Source organism: Heterocephalus glaber, unplaced genomic scaffold (assembly GCF_053883595.1).
Source record: "Heterocephalus glaber isolate CG9 unplaced genomic scaffold, H.glaber_assembly_v1.0 deba00001442, whole genome shotgun sequence".
Taxonomy (NCBI): Eukaryota; Metazoa; Chordata; class Mammalia; order Rodentia; family Bathyergidae; genus Heterocephalus; species Heterocephalus glaber.
In genome coordinates this window covers 28911537-28935059 of record NW_028258296.1, presented here as the reverse complement: position 1 = coordinate 28935059, position 23523 = coordinate 28911537, and the positions used below count along the sequence as shown (strand labels likewise).

Sequence of the window (23523 nt, the reverse complement as noted above, 5' to 3'; positions counted from 1 at the left end):
ATTTATTCATTTCCCCTCTTTCCTTTCCCCTACCCTCCGGTTTTGATTTTTATCAGTACAGTTTACAGTACATAATGATTACGTTTGCCGTGGGGAGTTGGTACATGCACATAACACATCTCAATTCTTATTTTATCCCCTTCCCTACTCTCTCTGCCTCCTCCCTCCATCTCTTGGTCCCCCGTCCCATTTGCAAAAGATAAAGTCCAAATCCAGTATATCCCTTTAAAGATCTTCAATAACACTTTTCATGTTTCAACAGCAAGACTGCTTTTAGGTTGATATGCTGCTGTATTTGCAGTGTTTGGAAACCATTTTGACCTCCTCCTGAAGCTCTAGAAATTTGCTGTATTTTTAGTAATTTTCATTAGCTTTGCTCTACTCCAGAGGGTAGGGTTGGTAGAGTACTAGTTTATTTCAATTCAATAAATATTTCGGGGTGATACAGTCAGTTCTACTGTCATAAGTAGAGTGGAAGTTTAAAACATAATTCCTGCCTTTCAGGATACTCCAGATTCCCTGGGAGAAATATGACCTCTGTGTGCAAAGCAATATGCATGTGTGTAATGCAACATAGTATAAGAAAAAGTAGCCAAATGTGATTGGGCATCTTTGCTAGTAAAATATTTTTGAGTTTGTACCCCTAAATAATAACAGCACACTACTATAGTATTTATAAATCATACTTCAAAAGAAACTTTTAAAGGGTGAGATTTTTTGAAAACAAAATCTCGGTAGTGAAGATTAAATCTACAGACTATGGGGTTCAACTCCTGATGTTCAATTTGCTCCTTATTTGCAGGACTTGATTGTTCAGCATGACCTTGTCACCGTGCTCTCTCTCCTCCCTATACTGAGGGTCAGACTCAGGCCCAGGCACTTGCAAGGCAAGCACAGTGCCACTGAGCTACATCCCCAGCCTACAACTTGCTTGTTAACTTCTCCAAGCCTTTTCCTCCTCTAAGAAAATCATAAAATTGTTATGAGGGTTACAGAAATGAATCTTTGCAGTAATCTGTCTGGGTCTGGAACATGGCAAGTGTGTAACAACTTGTTGCTATTATTATCCAGCATTTCTCAAGACAGGAATCCCTATAGTTGTGGAGGAGTGGGGTAAAGCCGTGGAGAATGTTACTGGGGTTGCAATAAATTTAGCCGATGCTATATCTGAAATTTGGTTTGCTCCTGCAAAATAAAACAACAACAACAAAAAATTTTTAAAATGAGGTGAAGTAATAGTCTCACTGACCCTCTAACTCCATTCTATTTAGCTTGTACATCACCCCCAATATTAATCATTCTAAAGCACAGCCTTTCTCATATCAAAAGAAATCAGTAGCTCCCCATCACTTATTGCATTAAATCCACATTACCTGTCCTGAATCGAGCTTGTCCCCTCTCTTCTTCCCTATATCTGGCTGTAATCCTACCCAGCCTTTCTTCCTGACACTTCTTCCCCTTTCCCCAACCCTAACCTTTATAAGGACTTATTCAACTCTCTCTTTTTGCATCTTGATGTCTAAATTTGTATATCCTGGAAAATGTTCTTTCCCTTCCTCTATTCCCATCTGACCATCCAATATAGTTTGGTTATTGGCCTAACTGAAACTCAGAGCTAAAATAATTCAGGATACAAAATGTCATTATTAAAATGTGAACTGAGTTCAAGGATAGCCTGGGATACATAGTGAGACCTTGTCACAAAAACTAATGGATGAGGGCCCTTTACTTTTTTTTTTGGTACCGGGGATCGAACTCAGAACCTTGCACTTTCAAGGCAAGCAGCAGAACCACTGAGCTAAATCCCTGACCGTTGCATTTTTTTGTGGGGGAGGGAACTTGTTTTGGCACTGTGCCTGCCTTGAAAGTGCAAGGTCCTGAGCTCAATCCTTGGTACTGGAAAAAACAAAAAACAAAAACAACTCATGCTGAACAATCAAGTCCTGCAAAGAAGGAGCAAATTGAACATCAGGAGTTGAACTCCACAGTCTGTAGATTTAATCTTCACTACCAGAGATTTGTTTGTTTGTTTGTTTTGGTACCAGGGATCAAACTCCGGGCCTTGAGCTTGCGGGGCAAGTGTGGCACCACTGAGCTAAATCTTTAGCCCTAAAATGTTTTATTTTTATTAGTGCACATTTGCAGTACATAATGACTACATTCATCATGGGGTGTTGGCAGGTGTACACAGCACATCTTAATCCTTTTTACTTCCCCTTCCTTCTCCCTCCCCTTCTCTCCATCTCTTGGACATAGCATTTCATTTGTACTTAGTGTTTTCCTAATGATTTGTTCATCCCTTCAGCAAGGAGTGACTGAGGGTCTAGTTGTCAGAATAATGACCTTAGAGCCATACAAAAATGGAAAAGACATGTGCTTGGTTTACAGCCAAAAAGAAGGGATGGCAGGTGTACAAACAGAAAAGAGATGACATCCCAAGAGAGGGAGTTAGGGAAGGAGGGAGGCTGCATGTGGAATGGACTGCCTAACCTAGGCCAGACTTGCTTTCAAGGAATGCTGGGTGGGGAGTTGTTACTAAACAGACTTGAGGATGTGAGGAAGAAGACAGACAAGCCAGGAGGTGGGGAAATGGCAGAGACCAAGTGGGCCAGTGCACAGTGGCTAAAAGGGTGCCGTGGCTTGACCTTAGTTGCAACAGGTGCTGGTTGAGAAGTTCATGAGGGTTCTGAACATCAGTGATAAAGTCCAGCATGGATCAGTTCCATGGTTCTGTACCATCCTCCTGTTCACAAGACAAGAAGTACAGCTGAAAGTAAACGCAGCATGACCCAGCCCCCAAAGGCAAGGGCTTCGGAAGAGTGGTTGAGTGTCTCAGACTGCTACGATGTTACTCAGAGAAGAGGTCTAGTCACTAAGGGAAACTCAGGCGGATGCAGGAATATCATATCTGAGGCAGCTAGCACCACTACTTTGAGACCTCATAGCTGGACAGTTGGGGCTTCTGACCCCAAGGACTACCAAGGATGTAGGTCTGACCTAAAAGTGGCAGTTGTTGTCTGTGCTGTTGAGATAGCTAAGCAAAGTCTCAGCCTGACCTAAGTCCTCTAGGCCGGACAGGCTTTGAGCCAGTTCAAATCAAACACCGCATTCATTCATGTAAGCATGGAGACTAACCAGGCTCTCTGTTAGTTTCTGAGAACACTGTGATGAAGGATATACACATCATCCTTGCTCCTATGGTGCTTGCAATCTTGAGCAAAGTCAGACAGAAGAGCATGGATGAGCACTATTCAGCTGTGAGAGTCAGTGGGGCCAAAGCAACTTCCAGTGCAAGCGAGGAAGCCCAGGACTGAGCAGCCCATGTCACCTCCTCCAAGAACATTCCCAGACATTCAGCTCCAGCATTTCTGGTGTGTGTGGGTGGGAAGTGGGGACTCTTCTGTGTTAGTAGCAGAGAGAGTCCTGCTTTGATAAGTGCCATCAGGACAGCCCTTGGCTGGTCTCTGTCTGCCAGACAGCCTTCTGTGTAAAGTCCCAGCCTGGCAGATGTCACTTAGATTCCCCCTACTGGCTTTAGATAGGCCTGCTTTGGATAAGTGACATACTTGTCTTACTAAATCTGACCAACTCAAATCATGCCATATGTGCCTCTTTACAAACTTGTCCCTGTGCCAGCCAGATGGATGTGGAGCTTCCTGGGCTCCCAGCTACAAGGTGACATGGCCCTAATGATGCTACAGCTGGCCCAGAGAGGTGGTTTTGTTTACTTGTCAGCGTCCACATCCTGTCTAAACTGTATTTCTCTAGTTAAAGTGTTTTCTCTTCTTTATTTGTTCAATAAACTCTTCTCAGGGACCTGTATGGACCTGACGCTCTGCAGGGCCCTGGTAATGCAAAAACAAATAAGCCACCACCCCTCCCTTTTCTGAGCTGGCCCTGACCATGGCCTTCCTGGTATTCACCCAGCTCTACCTACCTGAGTCTCCAGCCTCACTTCTCTCCACCAGGGATGTGGCTTTGCCTTAGTCCCTCCCACTTGTCACAGTGTCCCTTTCCCTGAGGAGGCTTTGCACATGCAGATGCCCAGACCACTCCTGCCCCTACGTGGCACACACATACACACTTGTGCATATGCACACATACAAGTGCACACATGTACATGCATGCACACCTTCTGCCTTCTCCTTGGTTGTGGTCTCCTCATTCTGAAGGTTTCAGTTTAAATATTCCTTCCTGAAAGAGATCTTCCTGACCACCTCCACCCCTGACCCCCAAAGCACACGCTCCTCATTTCCCTGACTTTCCTTCTCCAAACACTATCTGATAATTCCTTTTTTAGTGTCCTTCTCCCTCACTGGACTGCACACTACCTGGTAGTATTGAGGAGCCAGATCTCTTGGTCACTGCTGGATCAATTACTCTTAGACAGCAAACCTGGGATAAATGACATGAGTGAATATAGTGAGTGCATGGTGAATGCAGCTGTGGAAAGGAGAGCTGCAGAGACTAATTCTACCCCAGGAGTAGAAGCAAAGGCTGTTGGACCGCCTAAGGGGCCCTGGTTGTTGGGACAGGGAAAGGATGGGTGGCAGGATCTCTCAGGAGAGATTTGTACCTGATCTTGAAGAAGGAGTAGGAATGAGAAAAGTGGAGAGGAGAGAAAGGAGCAGCCCAGGGAGTAGAAAGAGCAAGAATAAAGGCAAGAGGCAGGGGCCTCTGGATTCCAGCGCCTGGGGAAGAGTTCAGTAGGCAGAGTGGGGCCCCCTAGAGCTGGCAAGAGGAGCTGTGAACTACTGGAGGCTGGCCAGGCCTCTCTCCCCTCTCCCCACCCACTCTCCTTCTGCCCTGAACACCCTGCTGAAGAGCCTGCAGAATCTCTGCCTCTGGAGTCCTTAAGGTGTCAAGGCATTCCAGAAAGCAGAATCCTTTTCTTCCCTCCCCCTTTCCTTTCCTTTCCTTTCCTTTCCTTTCCTTTCCTTTCCTTTCCTTTCCTTCCCTTCCCTTCCCTTCCCTTCCCTTCCCTTCCCTTCCCTTCCCTTCCCTTCCCTTCCCTCCCCTCCCCTCCCCTTCCCTCCCCTTCCCTCCTTCCTTCACCTCCCTTTCTTCATCTTATTCTTCATCAAATTCAACTCTATTTGCTGGGCTCATTCTGTGCATCAAGAGTGTATTCTCCTCACCCTCTGCTTCAAAAGATGAATCAAGCCCCAAGCCAAAAAATGGTTCCACTGGGAGCAGGTAAGGGCTGACGTTTGGGCCAATAAGGGCAGAAAAGGGCTCTTACTGGATTCCAAAGTAGGCACAGATTTGGAGGGGCCAGGTTAGCAGTCTCCCAGAATAGAAATGTAGCAAAGAAAGAGTGGAATGAGGCTCTGTTCCTCATTACAAACCCATAAGTGATGCCCTCTTACGTGCTTTGTCAGCAAGTGCCAGCCAGTGGGTGCTGATTCCAAGGTTTAGGTCTGGGGCAGGACAGTGGGAGGCTGAGCTCAAGGCAGAGAAAAGGGGCATCTTGAATCCTTGTGACAGGGAGCTGGCGGAAAACACAGAACCAAATATACTGCTAAGTGCTATATCCCCAATCCTGAGACCTTAACTTTTAAATGCTTCCATTGCTTTTCTCTAAGGAGGAGTCTAAATCTGCAAATTCTGCAGCTCCTAAAAGCAAAGCAGTTGAATGGCTGGGTTCTCAGCCCAGGCTGCCCATGGTGAGGACACTGCAGGACGACAGGGTACTAGGAGAGCTGCTAAATAAGATAGACATGCAGAGGTGACAGCCCTGGAAATGAGACTAGCCCTGTGGTGATGGTGGTGAGAACGTGTGTGTAGCACTTAAAATTTGATCTTTGTGTTACTGAACAGGGTTTCACATGTCCTGTCTCCCTAACTTGACCTTGCATGACATAACTCATATGTCACCCCGAGACTCCATTCCATAGCTGTCTAAACTGCCAAGAAGTCTCAGTACTTGTGAGTTTGATGGATGCTGGAGAGCCGAAGAAGAGAATGGCTTGGAGCAAAACCCAGGTGTGCAGCCTGCAGCCAGACCCCACAAAAAGCCTCTTGCACAGAACTTTGCTCAGGATGGTTCTGTATGAAGAGGGATCATACCTTGCACCACCGGGGCACACAGAACAAAGAGCCCAGGGAAACTTGTTTAAATCTGGACTAAGTGTTTCTTTGAGGAAGATGTGGGGTTTTTTAATAAAATGGAGTACTACTCAGCCATAAAGAATAACAAACTAGAGACATTTATAGCTAAATGGATGCACATTGAGGCCATACTCTTTCTTTTTCCTATGAAGTTTATTGGTACATTTTTGGTATAAAAATCAGTTACATTCATCATTGGGATATTGAACCTTTACATGAGTCTCTTGGTTCTTATTTTTTCCCCTTCCCTTGCCCTCCCTTCACCCCCTTCACCCTTCCATATTTGCAAAGACTTTGTTTCCATTTTTTTTCTTATATTTTTTCTTTTCCCTTCTTTCCTTTCCCCTACCCCTCCCACTTCCCCTGCTCATTTAGACCTTTTCTTCCTATTGCACAATATCAATTATACATTTTTAAAATGACAATATTAAGATCTAGGAGACATTACCACAGATTTTACAGAATTTAAAAGGATATAGAAAGCATATTACAAAAATCTTTTTTTAAATAAATTTGACAACTTCTAAGAAGTACCTTGGAAGACAAATTAATGAAACTAACTCTGGAGGAAATATAAAATTTGAATAGCACCTATTAAAGAAAGTATATTCCTAGTTTGAAAACCTACCTATATGACAACAGCAGGCTCATATACATTTTAACTGATAAATTATATCAAACAATTAAAGCAGAAAAAGGAAGCAACACTTCTCCCCTCATTTTAGGAACTCAACATTGTGCTAATACTAAAACTGGATAAAGAAAAAAGTATGAACATAGATAGAAATTTGTTTAACAAAACAAACTATTAGAAGTCGGATCTGGCAGGATGTAGAAAGTGGTTTTGTTATAGGGATGGCAGTGTTGGTTCAGCATTGGAAGATCCACCCCCAAAAGTCATCGTTTTAACAGAGGAAAGGAAAAAGCCATATGATCCTGTCACTATTTGGAGAAAAAGTATTGGACTAAATTCTACAGCTGTTCATGGTAAAAGCTATCAGGAGACTAGAAGTAGAACAGAAGTTTCTCAACAGATTAAAGACATGTACTCCATACTTCCAGTGAGAATGCCTTATATGAATGGAGAAGATACAATGCTTTCTCCTTAAGGTGGGGAACAAGGGCAGATATGCTTACTCTTTATCTGTCCATTAAACTTTGAAACCTAGGCCCCACCAAAATAGTCTGACAATGAAATGACACAATTAGGATAGGATTGGCAAGGTAGAAGCAAAATCTTTATATGTAGATGAAATGATCATCTATAGAGAAAATACTAAGAAATCTCTAGGAGCCCCTAGAACTTGTATTTGAATTTAGCAGATTAGAAAACACAAGGTATATATAAAAATTCAGGTCTGTGTATACTTGCTATAAATGAAGAATTGGATATTGAAATTTAAAAGTTATATAGGAGTACGAAGGACCTAGAAAAGTTAAAAACAAACACAAAAACAAAAACAGTGTTGGAAGACGTTTAGTACCTAATTTTAAGACTTCTTCTAAAGCTACAGTAATCAAGGCAGTGTTGATCATTTGAATGACATATAGATCATTTGAATAAAACAGAGAATTAGAAGTAGAACCACACGTATATGGTCCACTGAGTTTTGAAAGATTATTTAACATTAGCATTTTATAGAATATAAACTCAATTCAAGAGCCAAGGAAGAGATAGTATTTTCAGCAAACGGCACTAGAACACCTGGTATCCATATATAAAAAAATTAACCTCAACCCTTTATTTCCATACATGAAAATAACTTGAAGGGATCTATGAACCTAAATATGAAAGCCTTAAAATATAAAACTTTAAGAAGAAATTATAAGGGAAAATGTTTATGAATTCAGGGTAGGCAAGAACTACCTAGGATACAAAAAACATGATGTGTAAAAGAAAAAAAATTGAGAAATGAGATTCCATCAAAATTTAGAACTTTAAATGACATCATTAAAATGAAAAGTAGTCCTTAAACAGACTATATTTACAATGCATATAACCTATGACCAGAATATATAAAGAACTCTTATAGCTCATTAATAGACAACCCAATTAAAAAGTAGACACAAGAAGATGATAAATAGCCAGTATAGCACAGGGAAAGGTGTGCAACTCTAGAATCAGGAAAATACTAATCAGTACAATAACAAGATTTAATTATGCACTCATTAGGGACATGAAGTCAAAAGTTTTAAAAGCCTTGTCATGACTTTTTCTTTTTGTTGGATTCTCCCTCTTTGTGTTTAATTTGTCATGCCCAATGGATTCATTCTGCTGGGTTTCCTGGGTTTGTGATCCTCATTGTCTTTTCCTAGGGTATTGTCTAAAATTTTTTGGAGTGCCAGTTTGGTATTCATGAAGTTCCTAAGGTGCTCTTTATCATGAAAGTATCGTATTTCTCCATCAATTTTGAAAGATAGTTTTGCAGGGTACATTAATCTGGGTTGGAGGCTGTTTTCCTTTAGGGCTTGAAATACATCACTCCAAGCTCTTCTTGCCTTGAGGGTTTGCATTGAGAAGTCTGCTGTGATTCTGATGGGCTTTCCTTTGTATGTGATTTGTTTCTTTTCTCTCACTGCTTGTAGAATTTTGTTCTTCTGTTGGATTTCTGGAATCCTAACTATTATATGCCTATGTGTAGATTTTTTTTAATCAAGGCTAGCTGGAGTCCAATATGCCTCACTTATCTGTATGTCAATTTCTTTTCTCCTGCCTGGTAAGTTTTCTGCCATCACTTCTGTGAAGAGTTTTTTGATGTCATCTGCACTCTCTCCTCTTTCTTCATTGACTCCAATCAGTCTTATGTTATTCTTTGCATCTTCTAGCAGCTGCCAGATTGATTTCTCGTGTTCCCTTACAATTTTAAAGCAATTTTTCTTTTCCTGGTCACTAATTGCAATCTTATCTTCTATATCTGAAATTCTGTCCTCACATTGGTTCATTCTGCTGTGCAGACTTTCAGTGGAGTTTTTAATCTCTTGGAAATCTGTTTGTATCTGTTTTATGGATTCCATTTGTTTCCTATGTTGGGATTCCATCATGTTCCTCAGATCCTCAGTTTTTTTTATCTGTGTCCTCTCTAGATTTATTAATCATGTCTTGCACCATGAGCACAATCTTTACTGTTATCTGAGTAATTATTTCTGATTTCATTTTTCCCAGATCCTCTTTCATTGCCAGTTCAGAGAGTCCAGGTGGTTGAGTATCATATTATTCTGTCTCGTTTCTCTTTGGGGTTGCTGTAGGTGATCTGGAAGTCTGTTTTTGAGGCTTGTTTACATGTCTTCTCATTTTCACGGGGTGGGGAGGGGTGATTCTGGTGCCCGCATGGCTCACCTTCTCTGCCCTAGGAGTGTGGTATGGTGGCAGGGGAGCTTCCTTCTGGGTGCTGGTACTGGCTCACCTTCTCTGCCCTTGAGGCCATACTTTTAAGTGAAATAAATAGGACACACATGTGTAAATACTGAATAGTTTCTCTGGTGTGAGAAACTGAAAGTGTAAATAAGGATTAAAATAATTAAAATGAATAATTGATAATTTGAAATAGGAAGAAAAGGTCCAAAGAGCTAGGGGAAGTGGGTGGGAAAAGGGAAAGGAAAGAAGGGAAGGGAAAAACTATGAGAAAAGGAAAAAATAGAAACAAAGTCTTTGTAAATAGGGAAGAATGGAGGGGGTGAAGGGAAGCCAGGAAATGGGGAAAAAAATAAGAATCAAGATACATCATGTACAGGTACAAGTACCCAATGATAATGTAAATGTATACCTAAAATGTACCAATAAGAGAATTTAAGAAAACAAAAGTGTTTCTTTGAGAGAAACAAGAAATGAGAAGGAGGAAGAGCCCCACAGACAACTTTGGACTCACATGAAAAAAATCACCTAAAGAATGGGAAGAGGAGACAAAGAGGTGATGTGCGAGAAAGCTAGAGAGGAACAAAGCTAGGAAACAAAGTAGGCAAGAAAAAGGACCAGAAAGAAAAGAGAAGCAGAGAAACAACAGGAAAAAGAGGGTGCATCCAAGCACATGGAGTGAGGTGGTGGAGGTGCAAAAGGCCAGGAGCCACCATTGCAATACAGAGTTGTGTGTAGATTATAGCACCCTCCGCATCAGTGTTGGTGGGGCCCAGCTCAGCCCTCTCTGCTGGTTTGCCCTGCAGAAAGAAAGGACAGGGCCTCCTTGGCTGAGTCGGCCTGTGCCTACCTGCCAGCCACAGGTGAGCTGTTGCTCCTGGCTCCTGACCTGTGCCTACAATGCCACATGGCACTTCAGAGACAGTAGCAGGGGGACTTCCCAGGGATGTGGAGAGAAATGTTTCCATCTGTGCTGCCTTGTTTCTGACTGTGCTGCAGAGCAGTTCACACTGCTAATCCAGGACCACTGAGGCAAGATGTAGGAGGACGGTTCTGATTTGCCAAGCACGTGGGTCAGGCCTCAGGTGATGCTACAAGGTTTACTTGTTCATCAACAAACATTAGTTGAATATCTACAGTACTAGGAATAGAATGAGCCAGATAAACTCTCTGATGTCCTGGATTCCAGTTGACATTCTAGGTTACCTGCCAGTGAAGAGTGATAGACAAGTGAACAGTCAAACACTTTTGCATGCCAGTACTAACTTGACTTTGCACAACACTTATGCAGTTTTCCTCACTATTTTCAAAATAGTAGTCCCTTCAAGGGTGGGAGGAATAGGAAGGTTTCAGAGCATGAACCCCTTCTAGAGGAGAGACAATTGTGTCCTGTGTTCCTTCTGCCAGCTTCTTACCCTGTTTTATCTTCCTCTTGCATTCTCCAACCATATAAAAGTATTATAGTGATCCCAAATTCCGTCTCTAATGCCTCAATGCCTTTGCTCTGGCCCTGGCCCTTACTGCCTTGTTTGGTCAGATAGCACTTATTCTTTCCTCAACCACATGGCCTTTTCCAAAATCTTGCTTGGCCACTGCCTCCATGTTGAGCTAGAAGCTGCCCTTTTGCCAGAAGCTCACTTGTAGCAGAGTGAGACATTCAGAAGAAGGGCACCAGTTCAAAGGCCAGCTCTGAGGCTTGATAGTTGGGTGACTTCCAACAAGATAATTAAACTCTCTGAGAAATGTGATTAATTCTTCCCTAAAATGGTAAAAATGGGTCTAATAACAGTACCTACCCTATTGGATTGTGAAAATTATAAAGCATGGAAAGTGCTTAGCCCAATATACAGTGCATCAAATGTGCTCAGTAAATACTAATTCTTATTATTTGGTGTGGTTAATTCTCGTGGAGAGGCATGTGTTGATACACACTCAGAGCAGCCTACCACCAGAATGTAATTCTCAAATGACCCTAACATTTTACCAACCAGTGTATGCTTACAAAAGATAGGCCCTTGTAGATGTTTTTTGTTTATTTGATTGTATTTTGTTGTTGCTGTTTTTGTTTTCTGGTGCTGGGTTCATACTCAGGGCCTGGCGTATAAAAAGCAAGCACTGTACCACCGAGAGACACTGCCAACTCCTCTGTAGTCTGGGGCTGTGGTCTTCATTGTAGCCAGACAGTTTGGTGTGTACTGCAGACATTTCTGAAGTCTCCTTTACTACCACCTCGGAACTCTGTCTACATCCAAGGCTGTCTCTAAAAAGAAACTAAAGGCACCTGCCTATGATTTTGCTGAGCTTTGCCCTGGCCCCACCCTGAGAAGTCACCTTGTAGATGAGATCAGAGGAGGCTCTGCTCTTGGCCCCTCTCATCTCTGAACTTGGAAAGATTTCATGTTAGGAAGATCTCTAGGGGAGTCTCCAGGGAAGATGGCAGATTGTCCCACCAAAGACTCCTCAGTGTTAGAGAAAAAACTCCAAGAGCTAAGTGATCATTTGAGGTTCAATCAGCTCATGGGTACTTGGGACATGATAAGAAATAGATTATTTGGTGTCTGCCCCAGTTCTTATAACAGAGCTTCTAAAGCCCTTGTAGCTTTTTGGGTTTTTGTTTTGTTTTGTTTTGTTTTTATACTGGGGATCAAACTCAGGACCTTGCTCTAGAGAGGCACGCGGCAGCACCACTGAGCTAAATCCCCAGCCTTGTAGTTTTTGAAGTGACAGGAGCATCCTTTGCTATGCTATTGACCTTAGTCCCTGGCTGCAGACACAAGAGCTTTTGAAGACTCTTTGAATCACCAGAGTGATAAGAGTGTCTTTATGTACTTTAATGATTTGACTTGGGAGGAGAAGGGGGCACTAGATAGTCACAGGAGGAACCAACCACATGATTGAAAGGATGGAACTTTCAGCCATACTTCCTGACCTCTAGGAAGGGGCTGGAGAGAGTTGAATCCCAATGGCCACAGATTTAGTCAATCATACCTACATATGAAACCTCCACCATAACCTATTCGGATTCAGGAATCCTCTGGATTGATGAATACATCCATGTGCCAGGAGGGTGAATGTCCAGAAAGAGTGTGGAAGATCAGCACCATCCCTACGTACCTTGTCCACTGAATTTGATTAATTTGAATGTTTCTGAGTTGGATCGACTATCAAAACTAGTAATAATAAACAAAGTGTCTTACTGAGTTCTGTGTGCTGTTATAACAAATTACTGAACCCGAGGAGGAGATTGTAGGAACTCCCTATTTATACTCAGTCAGTCAGAAAGACTTGTGATGGGCATATGAAATGGGGGAATACTTAGAGGGTAGTGTCAGAAACGAGTGAAATTGTAAGACACCCAGTGATGTCTTCAGAGAATTAGACAATTGCTTGGTGTAAAACCCACACATTTGTTATCAGAATCACCAAGTACAAAAAAGCTTTTCTTGTAGTTTTCTCACCTATTTCTACAGAAACTGAGGTTCTGCTGGATCCTGAACACTGGAGGACCTTATCTGCAACTGTATTTGTGTGTGTTCTGGGCTTGGGGCCAACTTTAAAGTTTCAAAAGCATCTGCCTGAATTTCTGTTATAAGTAGCAAAGGTTCATTATTTAATACAGGTTGTGTTTTAGGATTAGAGCTTTAATGTACTCTCAAGTAGTTAGTTAATTCCTGAAAGAACACCAGACAAGAGCTAAGAGTGGGAAACAACCTTTGTGTATTTCACTAATGCATACATTTGGACAGTTACAAGCAGGTAAGCTTAGTAACAGAAGAGAGGGTGCTTTTTAAGTGTGAACTCATTAACAAAGTCATTTTACATGGACAACCCATAGAAAATATAATTACAGTATAACAAGTTGATTTCTCTTTAAAAATTATTATAGCAAATATTTAGTACTTTTCTGTTTACAAAAAAATCTCTCATACATTGATGATGCCTAATATCAAACAACTGTTTAGCACTTGCTAAGCACCAAGCACTGTTTTAAGTGTTTACACTCATTTGCTCATTTAATATATATATATATTTTTTTTGTACTGGGAATTGAACTCGGGACCTTGTGCTTGCGAGGCAGGCGCCGGAACCACTGAGCTAAATCCCCAGACTTGCTCGTTTAATTATTACATAATTCCAGTGTCACCTTACCATGCTATTTAAAACTAGTTCCTCACCTGCCAGCTTTGTTCTCCTCCAGGCACTTGTCACTCTTTGACATATTATATGTTTACCTCATTACTTGTTAGTCCTACCACTAGAATGGTCAGATTTTGTTTCATGCCCAGCACCTAAAATAATTCCGTATGTGTAATAGAACAAATGGTCAGCCTGCAATGAAGGTGATGAATGAATGATTGAAGGTATTATTACTTGCACTTTACAGGTGAGGAAACTGAGGCCCAAGTGGTTAAGTAGCCTGCTCTGTAATAGCTAGGAAGTGATAGAACTGGGGTACAGTAGAATGTAAGCTGAGGTGACTGCAGGTCGAGGGTAGGGCTGAGTTGAGGACCTGTGTGGCATGCATAGACCAAGGTATTCAGCTCAGAGGAAGGAGAAAAAACCCTGAGTGAGAGGTGGTAGGCATTGAAGGTTAATGTCAGGTGGTTATTTTTTTGTTTGTTTGAAGTTGTGCTTTTTTGTGATTCTAACTAAAAGTATTGATATCAACTTGCCCCGAATATAATGACACAAAAACCAACAGATATTTCTTAACCACTGTTGTGTGCAAAATACTGAGCTAGATGTTAAGAGAAATATCATTAACTATTAAAAAGAGACACTTGGTGCAGGAGATGCTTATCATCTAATTGGAGAAAACATTAACACATGGGAAAATTAAACAGCAAAGTCAGTGGTATTGAAAGTATTGAAAAATGGCACATAGTTAAGGCCAAACCGAGGGCCAGAGGAGCAGCTCTTCATCTTCCAGCAGGGAGCTGCCACTGAGGTTGGGTGGACTGGGAAGCTTCATGGAGAGAATCACGAGGTTTCTCCAGGCCTGGCACAGCTGGAAGGGATGGGAAGTCTAGGGAAGGTGAGAAAGCAGGGAGGAGAGTGGGGAGAACTCCTTAGGCAGAAGTTCTAGGAGGCAAATGCTGCAGACTCCTGGGCAGGAGTGTGGAGTAGGCTGAGGTGCTTGCTGCCAAACAGCATAGGGGCTTGGGAGCAGTGTAGGATGGGCTGAGGAGTCAGAAAGGTCAACTAGTAAAGGGCTTTGAAAACCAGGATGATGAAGGTAACATATAGGATATGGCTAGATGCCCATTTTGAATTGGGAAGAGACAGGGGGAAAAAATAGAAGGGAAGTAAAAATGCCAGAGAAATCATGAAGGGCCCAAGGGGAAACTGAAGAACCTAAAGGGCACAGTCTTTGCAGCCAGTCTGACTTGAAATTCCACCTCTGCCACTTCTGTGCCATATGAAAGGCCAAGCCATTCAACCTTTCTAACACTTTCTCGTCTGTAAATTGAGAGAGAACAAAACAGACTCATGGAATGGCTGTGAAATTAATGAGCTAGTATGATAACATATGTAAATATCCAGCATAGCACTCAAGATATGGTAGCTCTCAAAATCTGTGGAAGAAACCTGCTAGGAAGGCCAGGATCTCAGCCCCAAGCTCCAAAGGGCAGTGCCAACCCCCGATGCCCACTCACGTAGAGGCTAAACCAAACACCAGCAGAACAGGACAGGAAGCTGGAAAGATAACAAAAAGCAGCAGCAGAAATTCCTGTTATGAAGACAGAGTTGGTTCAACAGGATGTGGGGGACCAGGGAAACAGTTGGCTGAGGAGTAAATGTGGAATAATCTAGGAAAGTATTGCCCTCCCACACTCAGGATAGACAAGCTAGTTCTATGGCTATAGTTCTTTTTCTTCTTCTTTCAGTTTCTTCTATTATTTGCTTGCCTGTGCTTGAAGGCAATTTCAGGACTTTCAGCAAAATACATGTTAGCACCTGTTTTCATAATTATAGCTAAGATACCAGGAGACTTTGTTTTATTCTGTCTTCATTTTTGTTGCATTCATGAGTATTTCCATCCTGGATCTGATGATTGTTTTGACATTGTCAATCAAGAACTCAGTGACTGAAATGCCTTCAATATTACCATCAATTGCTGGTTGAAACATTTTAATTTCTAAAGGACTTTGTGAACTATTCATCAGTGAAAGTAAAGCTGGAAATTGCAATATAATTTCAAAGTATGGCTGGGGAATACTGTCTAGAGAAAACAAAACTGTTCTGCTGTCAATTCTTGCTACTTTAATAGAATAAACTAGGTCACAGTGGGCTTCTACTATAATTAACTTACATTATGTGCCTCATATGTGTCAGATATAGCACTAGGTTCTGGGTGTATGATGGTGAACTAGACAATTCCTTACTCTCATGGAATTTTGTAGCCTACTTTATCAAATAGCCATCAAGGGCTAGGGGCTAGAGCACTTGCCTGACATGCACAAGTCCCTGAGTGTGATCCCCAGCGCTGCAAAATCAAACAGCCAAACCAAGCCAAAAAGAAAAAAATAGCTGTCAGTGTCTTGCATAGTAGGATGGCCTGATTGTTTATCTGCTTGTTCTCTGAGAAGTAATTATGTATTTGTGAATGCTTAATTCATGGTCCTTCCCAGTATCTTTTGTATATAGAGTATACACATGGATGAGGAAACAGGGAAGGTATGAATCCAATCAGTGTCTTAGCTATTTAATCAGCACTCTGTTCTAGCTATCCCCTAACCACTTGGGAGACAAGTATGTTTGCTATCTAGTAAACCACATTAGAAAGTTACTCCTCATTCATATTTTTGGCCCAGACATGTTCTCTATATATCTGTTGGTGAATAGGACATCTCTACACAAGTGGTGGATAACTTGTTCCTTAGTTGTTTCATTTTTCTCCTCAGAAGAAGCCTATGAAGCAGATTGAATCAGGTGATGAGTAAGTGAGAAGTGACCCCCTTCCTGTCTGGAGCAGACCTTCGACTGTGTGAGACTGACTCCTCACAACCTGACCTGCAGCACCAACTTCCAAGGTGAGGTTAGACAATGTAATTGCACATGATCAACCGCTATCTGGAAGACCCTGTCCTCATAACATGCTCATAATTCCATGTGTTAATTCACTAATTCCCAAGAATCCTGATAACCCCAAGACAGGAAGACCCCATAGAAAATGGCTCAAATTCATTATGACAGGTGCTTCTGTTAGTAAGATACATTTGTAAAATAATTTATGTTCATGCTGAGAAATGTTTCTTCTCTTTCTTGCTCTACTTCTCATTCTTCTCTGAGCTTCTCCTTGGAGTCTACAAAATGTATCTCTCTTGTGTCCTTGGAGAGCAGTAAATAAATACAAGTCAATAATGAGGAGGCTCTGAACCACTTGGGAGATAGAAGGAAGGCTAAGAGACATGATGGGACGAAAAGGACTGCCTCAGAAGGCACAGGGACCTCATTTGTAATGTAAGTGCTGCTCTATTTGTTTCTGTCACCTAATCAACAATATAAGCTCTTTTGGGCAGATTGTGCACCCTGCTTTCCATGTAGCCCCAGTGCAGTGTCTGGGGGTACAGATCACGCTCAATGTGATATTTAATTATGGCGTCAATTTGAATGAATGAAGAAATACCTAGTGGATTAGTGGACCATAGACTGGATGTGTCTGGATGATTGACTTGTAAGTGCAAACTGAAGAGGAAGACCCACCTCGGGTGTGCATGGCACCAGCCAATGGGCTTGTAGCCTGGATGAAATGAAAAGGGAAAGAAGAAGGAAGTCAGGCCCCTTTGCTTCTTAGGGGGAGTTCTGGCCTTCACCATTACCTTTGAACATTCTTCACCAGTTCCTTCAGCCTCCTGAAACAGACTCTTCAGCCTTCCAATGCAGACCCTTTGGTCTTCTGACATGGACTTTGCAGGGAGCTCCAGGCCTTTGACTTTCAGTGGGTCCTCCAGCTCTTCAGTGCACAGATGCCCTTTTTGCATTCTTCTATTCCTGACTCTGCTGGCAGCCATTCTCAGCCTACTTTGTAAATCCTTTATGTATTACACACACACACACACACACACACACACACACACACACACACAATCTGTTACTCTAGTGACCCCAAACTGATATATTCAATAAATATTTACTGAAAGTAGGAAAGAAGTTAAACAGGGAGGGAAGAAGAATTGTGTGTGGTGGCACCTAAGCTTCTGTTAAAGACACACACACACAAAAGGTGGACAGAAACCTGAATTGTCAGTAAGAATAGAGTTTGCACTTTATCTTTAGCAACAGAACCCTTGGCTTAGCCTGGGGAAAGCCTCTGGGAAAAGCTTAAAAGAAGAGGTTTTCCCAGGGTTTGGTGGTGATCAAGGCCACTTGCTCCTGCTTTGCCAGCTGCTCGTGCTCAGAGCTAGGTCCTGCAGGGATAAACAAGCCTGGGGCAGCAGTGTGACCATAACCCTGGTGGAAGCAGGGTAGACAGCTGGTGTAGCAAGTAGTGGTGACCCCAAGATTGACTCCCAGGGGCAGAAACATTGAAGGCCAAGCTCTCTTCTCCTTGTGGGCTGCCCCAATTCCTTCTCACGGCCACACATAGAAACCTGTTTATGAAAGTCTCAGGAAGCAGCTCAGCCATGGTGGTCACTGAGCCCAAACCCAACGTGGGCTTCATGAGTCCTGAAGAGCAGATTTGGGACTCCAGGCAGCACTGAGGCTGGCCCTGTGGAGAACTCATGGCAGCCAGCATACACATACCATAGAAAACATGATTGTTCTTGTGGGACCCTTTCACACTGACTTACTTTTGAGGGAAGCAGGGAAGAGACTATTACCTTCCTTCTGCAGATGAGGAAATTGAGATTCAATACAGCTAAATAACTTTCCTAAGGTCACACAATCCATAAAGCATCAGGGTTTGTACTTTAGGACTTTCAGCCTCTTGTCATCAGGTCAGCAGAGGCATAGCTGCGGCAATATTAGAAATCACCAGCAGAGGACAGCCGTCACACAGGTCGTTGGCTGCCTTTGCATAGATCAAAGCTAACATTTCCAACATTGGGACAGACAGTAGTGGTCTTAACAGGCCTGATAAGAAACACTGAGAAGGATACAAGGCCACCTCTGTGACTGTCCTGACAAAACAAGCTTACCTAGATAGAACCCTGAAACACAAAATAAATCCAAAATTAGTCTACCAAACAACCAGCTGGTATCCTTCAAAAATGTCAAGGTCCAAAAAGTTAAAAGAAAGGCTGAGGAATTCTTTCAGGTTGAAAGAAGTTAAAGAGACATGACAACTAAATACAATAAAGTATTGACCTTTGACTAGATCCTGGGCTTGCAATAAAGCAATATATGTGAAGGACATTATCATGACAATTGATATACTTTGAATTTGAACCATAGTTTAGATAATAGTGATATATTAATATAAAGTTGGTAATTATACTATATTTACATAATACAATGTCTTAATCTTAGAAATATTCAGCAGAAAGGGGCACAATACCTCCAACCTACTTTTAAATTGTTAAGAAAAAGTACAGAGAATGTGAGACATATAAAGAAATGGTACAAAATGTACTTGCAGTATGAATCCAGGGAAAGGGTACAGAGGAGCTCCTTATACTATATGTACTGGCAACTTTTTCTGTAACTTTGAAATTATATTCAACTGAAAAGTTACAAGAAAAAATATTTGTCCTGCTTCTCCAGAGCTTGCGCCTTGTCCTAGTGGAGGCAAAGAGTTCTCTCAGTGAGAGTAGGGTGTGTGGAGAGGCCTCTTCTTAGTAAAGTGTAGCTTTAGCCCACGGTTGAGCGCTGACCTTTGTCCTGGGCTGACCAAAGTGGCTGCACACAAAGCTCACCTGATAACAGAATCCCCTGACCTAGCAGATGACCTTTGCTGCAAACACCCAGTGAATGTCTTTCATGTCTGTACTGGGAGGAGTAGCAGAATGCAGAATGGAGCTATAGGGCCTGGAACTCAAGGAACATTCCAGGGCTTCTGCAATGTAGAAAAAGAGCTTTACTGGGCCCATCCTTCCAGCACATAAGACACCTAGCATCTAAATGAGCAGAGGAAATACTAACACTAAAAAGTCTGCTGTGAAGAGCAGCTATTAAAAAGGACATGGAAGGGGCCAGGGATTTAGCTCAGTGGTACCGGCGCCTGCCTTACAAGCACAAGGACCCGAGTTCGATCCTCTGTACCAAAAAAACTCCCAAAAAACAAAAAAAGGATATGGAGTGGAAAAAGCCCACCGTATGGTGCAGAGTACCCAGCGTGTGTTAAAATCATCTGAGAGCTATTGTTCCCACCCACCCATCCCAGAATTGATTCATTTAAACCTGGGATGTTTGAATGAAAGTTTTATATCTCTAGCAAATCACCTGGTACTTCTGGTCTGGACCAAACTGAGTTGCAGTGGTGTAGAGGATAACTGTGTCCATTTCCCCCACTAGACTGGTCATGGCTATGACATACATGAGAGCCACAACCAAAGTATTTGAAGAGCACCAAGAGTACCTGGGATCACCTCTGGCTGGGTAATAGCGGACAGGGACAGACAACATCCTGGATGAAATGCCACTTGAACTGGATTCAGAGGAGATGAGTGAAGGAGGACCTTCTACAGAGAAGTAACTACACGTGAACAAAGAACCAGGAGAGCATCCAGTCCAAGTTTATCATCTGGGCTCCAACGGAAATAATAGGCAGAAAAGCAGCAGAGGCCTGAGGTTCAGGTCAGGAGTTTGGACTATGTGTGGTAGCCGTTACAGAGCCTCTGACAGAGACGTGACCAGAGGCAGGGCTTTCCAAAGATGGAGCAGGTAGAGATTTGAAGGGTGGGTTGAGAGAGAGGAAGCCAGAGCTAGGGAAACTAGATAAGAAATCCCAGCAAAAGGTTGCAGGGAGATAAAGGCCAGAGATAGGGGATGGGAACTGAGGTGTATGTTAGGGAATTTCAGCATTATAGCTAAGTGGAGAGTTGAACTACATAAAGAACCCCCCTGTTCAATTAAACTCTTGGCCTTGAATCAAAATTATTGATAGAAAACATTCAGTGCTGGAGATTGAACTCAGGACCTTGCATGTTCTAGGCAACTGCTCCATCACTGAGCTACACCCTCAACCCCTGCAAAAAAATTTTTTTTTAAATTAATTCATTACATATATTTAAAGAACAATTATTACTGAACATTAAGGATGAGTTTTCATATGAACATTTTCCAAAGTTTCCCAGGCAGGAAGTGGGCAGCTGGAGACAATGAGAGCTAGTAATGTTCAACGGACAGGCTGGGAGTCAAGGAGAACACACATATGTAGCATGTGTGGATTTCCATGCTATAACTAATTTCAAGCTAACAATGTCAACAAGCTTGCAAATACTAAAAACATGCAACAATGGGCTCTTGAGAGGCAGCATGAGCTGGCTGTACCTGCTCCTGAATGGAGACCTAATGACTGCAGATGGATGGAGCCTCAAGGCAAGTAGAGGGTAAGTCCTTTCTCGGTGTCAGCCCATGGACCCAGACAGCCAGGGTTCTGCTTGGAAGAAGCCCCAGCTCTGAGCAGCAAAGAATAGCAAAGGAGAAGTAACTGGAATGGGTTCAGGTAAGCATAAAAAAAGGAAACTGTCTTCCACTAAGAGGAAGAAGATCTGGTGTTTGTGTGCATTTCTGTCTCTGCTACTTAGCAGCTTAACTGCCCCAAGTCACAGCCCCTTCCTTTAAAATTAAGAACAAAACTAATAATATCTCCAGCATGATGTATAACTGGAAGGCTTTCCGCCCAAATTGGAATGTCACTGCATTCCTCCCCTTCTTCCTCCCCCTTTGCACCATTCGCTCCTCTCCAGCTTTGGTTTGTGCTGGTGCTGGCCCTGTATCTGCCTGTTCTCTTATTTCTAAGGACTGTCCCAAACCCCTGGGGTGGGGCCTGGAAGCCTGCCTGCTGCACAGAGGCAAAATGAGAGAAACCACACGTTTCTGTGAGCTTTCTCCACTATGCTTTGGTTCCTCACAAACTATACTTCCTGCCTTTGGATTCCAATGGTTTTCTGTTAATTTTTCACTTAAAATTGAGATCTTGTCATTTATAGTCTAAAGAAACTGAGAAATCCTAATTATCTGCCTTCTAAGATTCTAGTACCAGCAGAAAGCAATGAACTAGGAATCAGATTTATATTTTTACCTTGGGCAAGTTTAGACTCTGCTCTCCAAGCCTGTTTTCTACCTATAAAATGAACAGATGAGACTGGGTGTGGTGGCACAAGCCTGTAATCCCAGCACTCTGGGAGGCTGACAGGCAGAAGGATGGCAAGTTTGAGTCCAGCCTGGCAATTTAGTGATTTAGTGAGACCCTGTCTCAAAATTAAAAGGGAGAGGAGAGGGCTGCGGATGTAGCTCAGGGTGATGGCTCAAGGTTTGTTTAATCTTCAGTACCACAAAAAACAAAAACAAATAGACAAAATATGAGATAAACACAATGAATTCCAGTGTGACTCTATGTATCTTTATCCTAGTGAATGTCCTTTATCATAGTGAATGTTCACTCTGTCATTAGTCATAAATGAGTTGTTTTGCATGACCAGAACCTTCATATTTGTGAGTGCTGAGTTACTCCCTCACCACCCCTACCTGGCACAGCTGTGAGCTCAACTAGCTTGATGGCCATAGAGGGTCCTGGAACTTGTGGAGGATCCGGAGGACTGCTGATGAGGTTAATGCTATAGGTGGGTCAGGATTTTAATAAATATTTTCGGAGTCATGCAGAGTCCTCGGGTTCCTAATGCTGACCCTAAATTGGTCTGACCTGGGCCAAGTGCTGTCTGAGTTGTTGAGAGTTGGATGGGCATGGGGAGGTGGGCATTTTAAATCACGCATAGCCAGATTGAACATTCACCCAAAGAAATAGTTTTCCTGTGCCCCAGGAGAAACTTAAGGGGCTAAATTTTAATTTATTTTTATTATAAGAGTGAAAATGTAATTACTGTGGAAGATGTATATATTTATAATTTAAAAAGAAGAAAATAAAACAATCTATTATCCAAAGACCTAGAGATGACTTCTCATACAACTTTGATTTATATCCCTCTTTTTTGTGCCATTATATTCAACATTCTTATAAACTGCTTATCTCAGACTTTTTTGTAAGTTCTTCATTAAAGATTTTAATTAGTAAAATATGCAAATGGTTAAGATCAAATTAACCAAAGACTTTATAATGAAAAACAAGATTAACCTACTCTACCTTCATCATCCATAGTCCTGCTTGTCTGAGGAAAGCTTTTCTGTTTTGAATTCATTTGGTGGTTACCTCCATATTTTTAAATAAGAAGCCATTTTAAAGTTAGCAACTTCAGGGCCAGGGATTTAGCTCAGTGGTTTCACCACCTGCTGCACAAGAGCAAGGACTAGAGTTCAATCCCTGGTACCAAAACAATAAAAAATAAAGTTAGTAACTTCAGTGCTTTCTGTTGTCTTCCTACTGTGATAGAGAGTCAGTTCACTTCTATTTCATTTCTGTCTCCTCCTTTACCCTTCTAAATATAGTTAAATCAGGACTCTCAGATCTTTCCCTGGCCTCCTCAACTTCAAAGAACACAGTTTAATTCCCATTTCCTATTCCATCAACTACATATAATGTCTCTTCACTCCTCACTTTGTAAGATAAGGGTTTGACATTTACACCTTTCCCTCCCGTGTCTTCTCTCTTCCACCTCCCAACTTCTGTCACCTCTTCTTGTTTTTTGATTTTTTTGAGACAGGGTCTCATTATGTAGTTCAGGCTAGCCTTGAACTCAGGCTCACCTCAAAGTCATGGTGCTCTCCTGTCTCAGCCTCCAGAGTACTGGGATTATGTGCGTGCTACCATACTTGACTTCCTTCACCTCTTCTATACCTTTATATTTCTGTTTTGAAATTATTGTTGACTTGATTGTATTTATAGGGCTATGTTACAGTTTGCATCTCAAATGTTCCCCAAAGGCCCATATGCCAAAGGTTTGGCTGCCAGCCTATGCACTACTGAGAGGTGGTAAAACCTTTAGGAGATGGAGCCT

The 23523-nt window shown here is 42.2% G+C and overlaps 1 long non-coding RNA gene across 2 annotated transcripts in view; it reads left to right on the top strand.

Moving 5' to 3' along the window:
- LOC147827671 (uncharacterized) overlaps nt 1-23523 on the top strand; it is a 109640-nt gene that overhangs the window by 3549 nt on the left and 82568 nt on the right. For both annotated transcript variants that reach the window (XR_015451991.1, XR_015451992.1), the window contains exon 2: nt 16369-16497. This is a non-coding gene — a long non-coding RNA (uncharacterized LOC147827671). The remainder of the gene's footprint in view (nt 1-16368; nt 16498-23523) is intronic.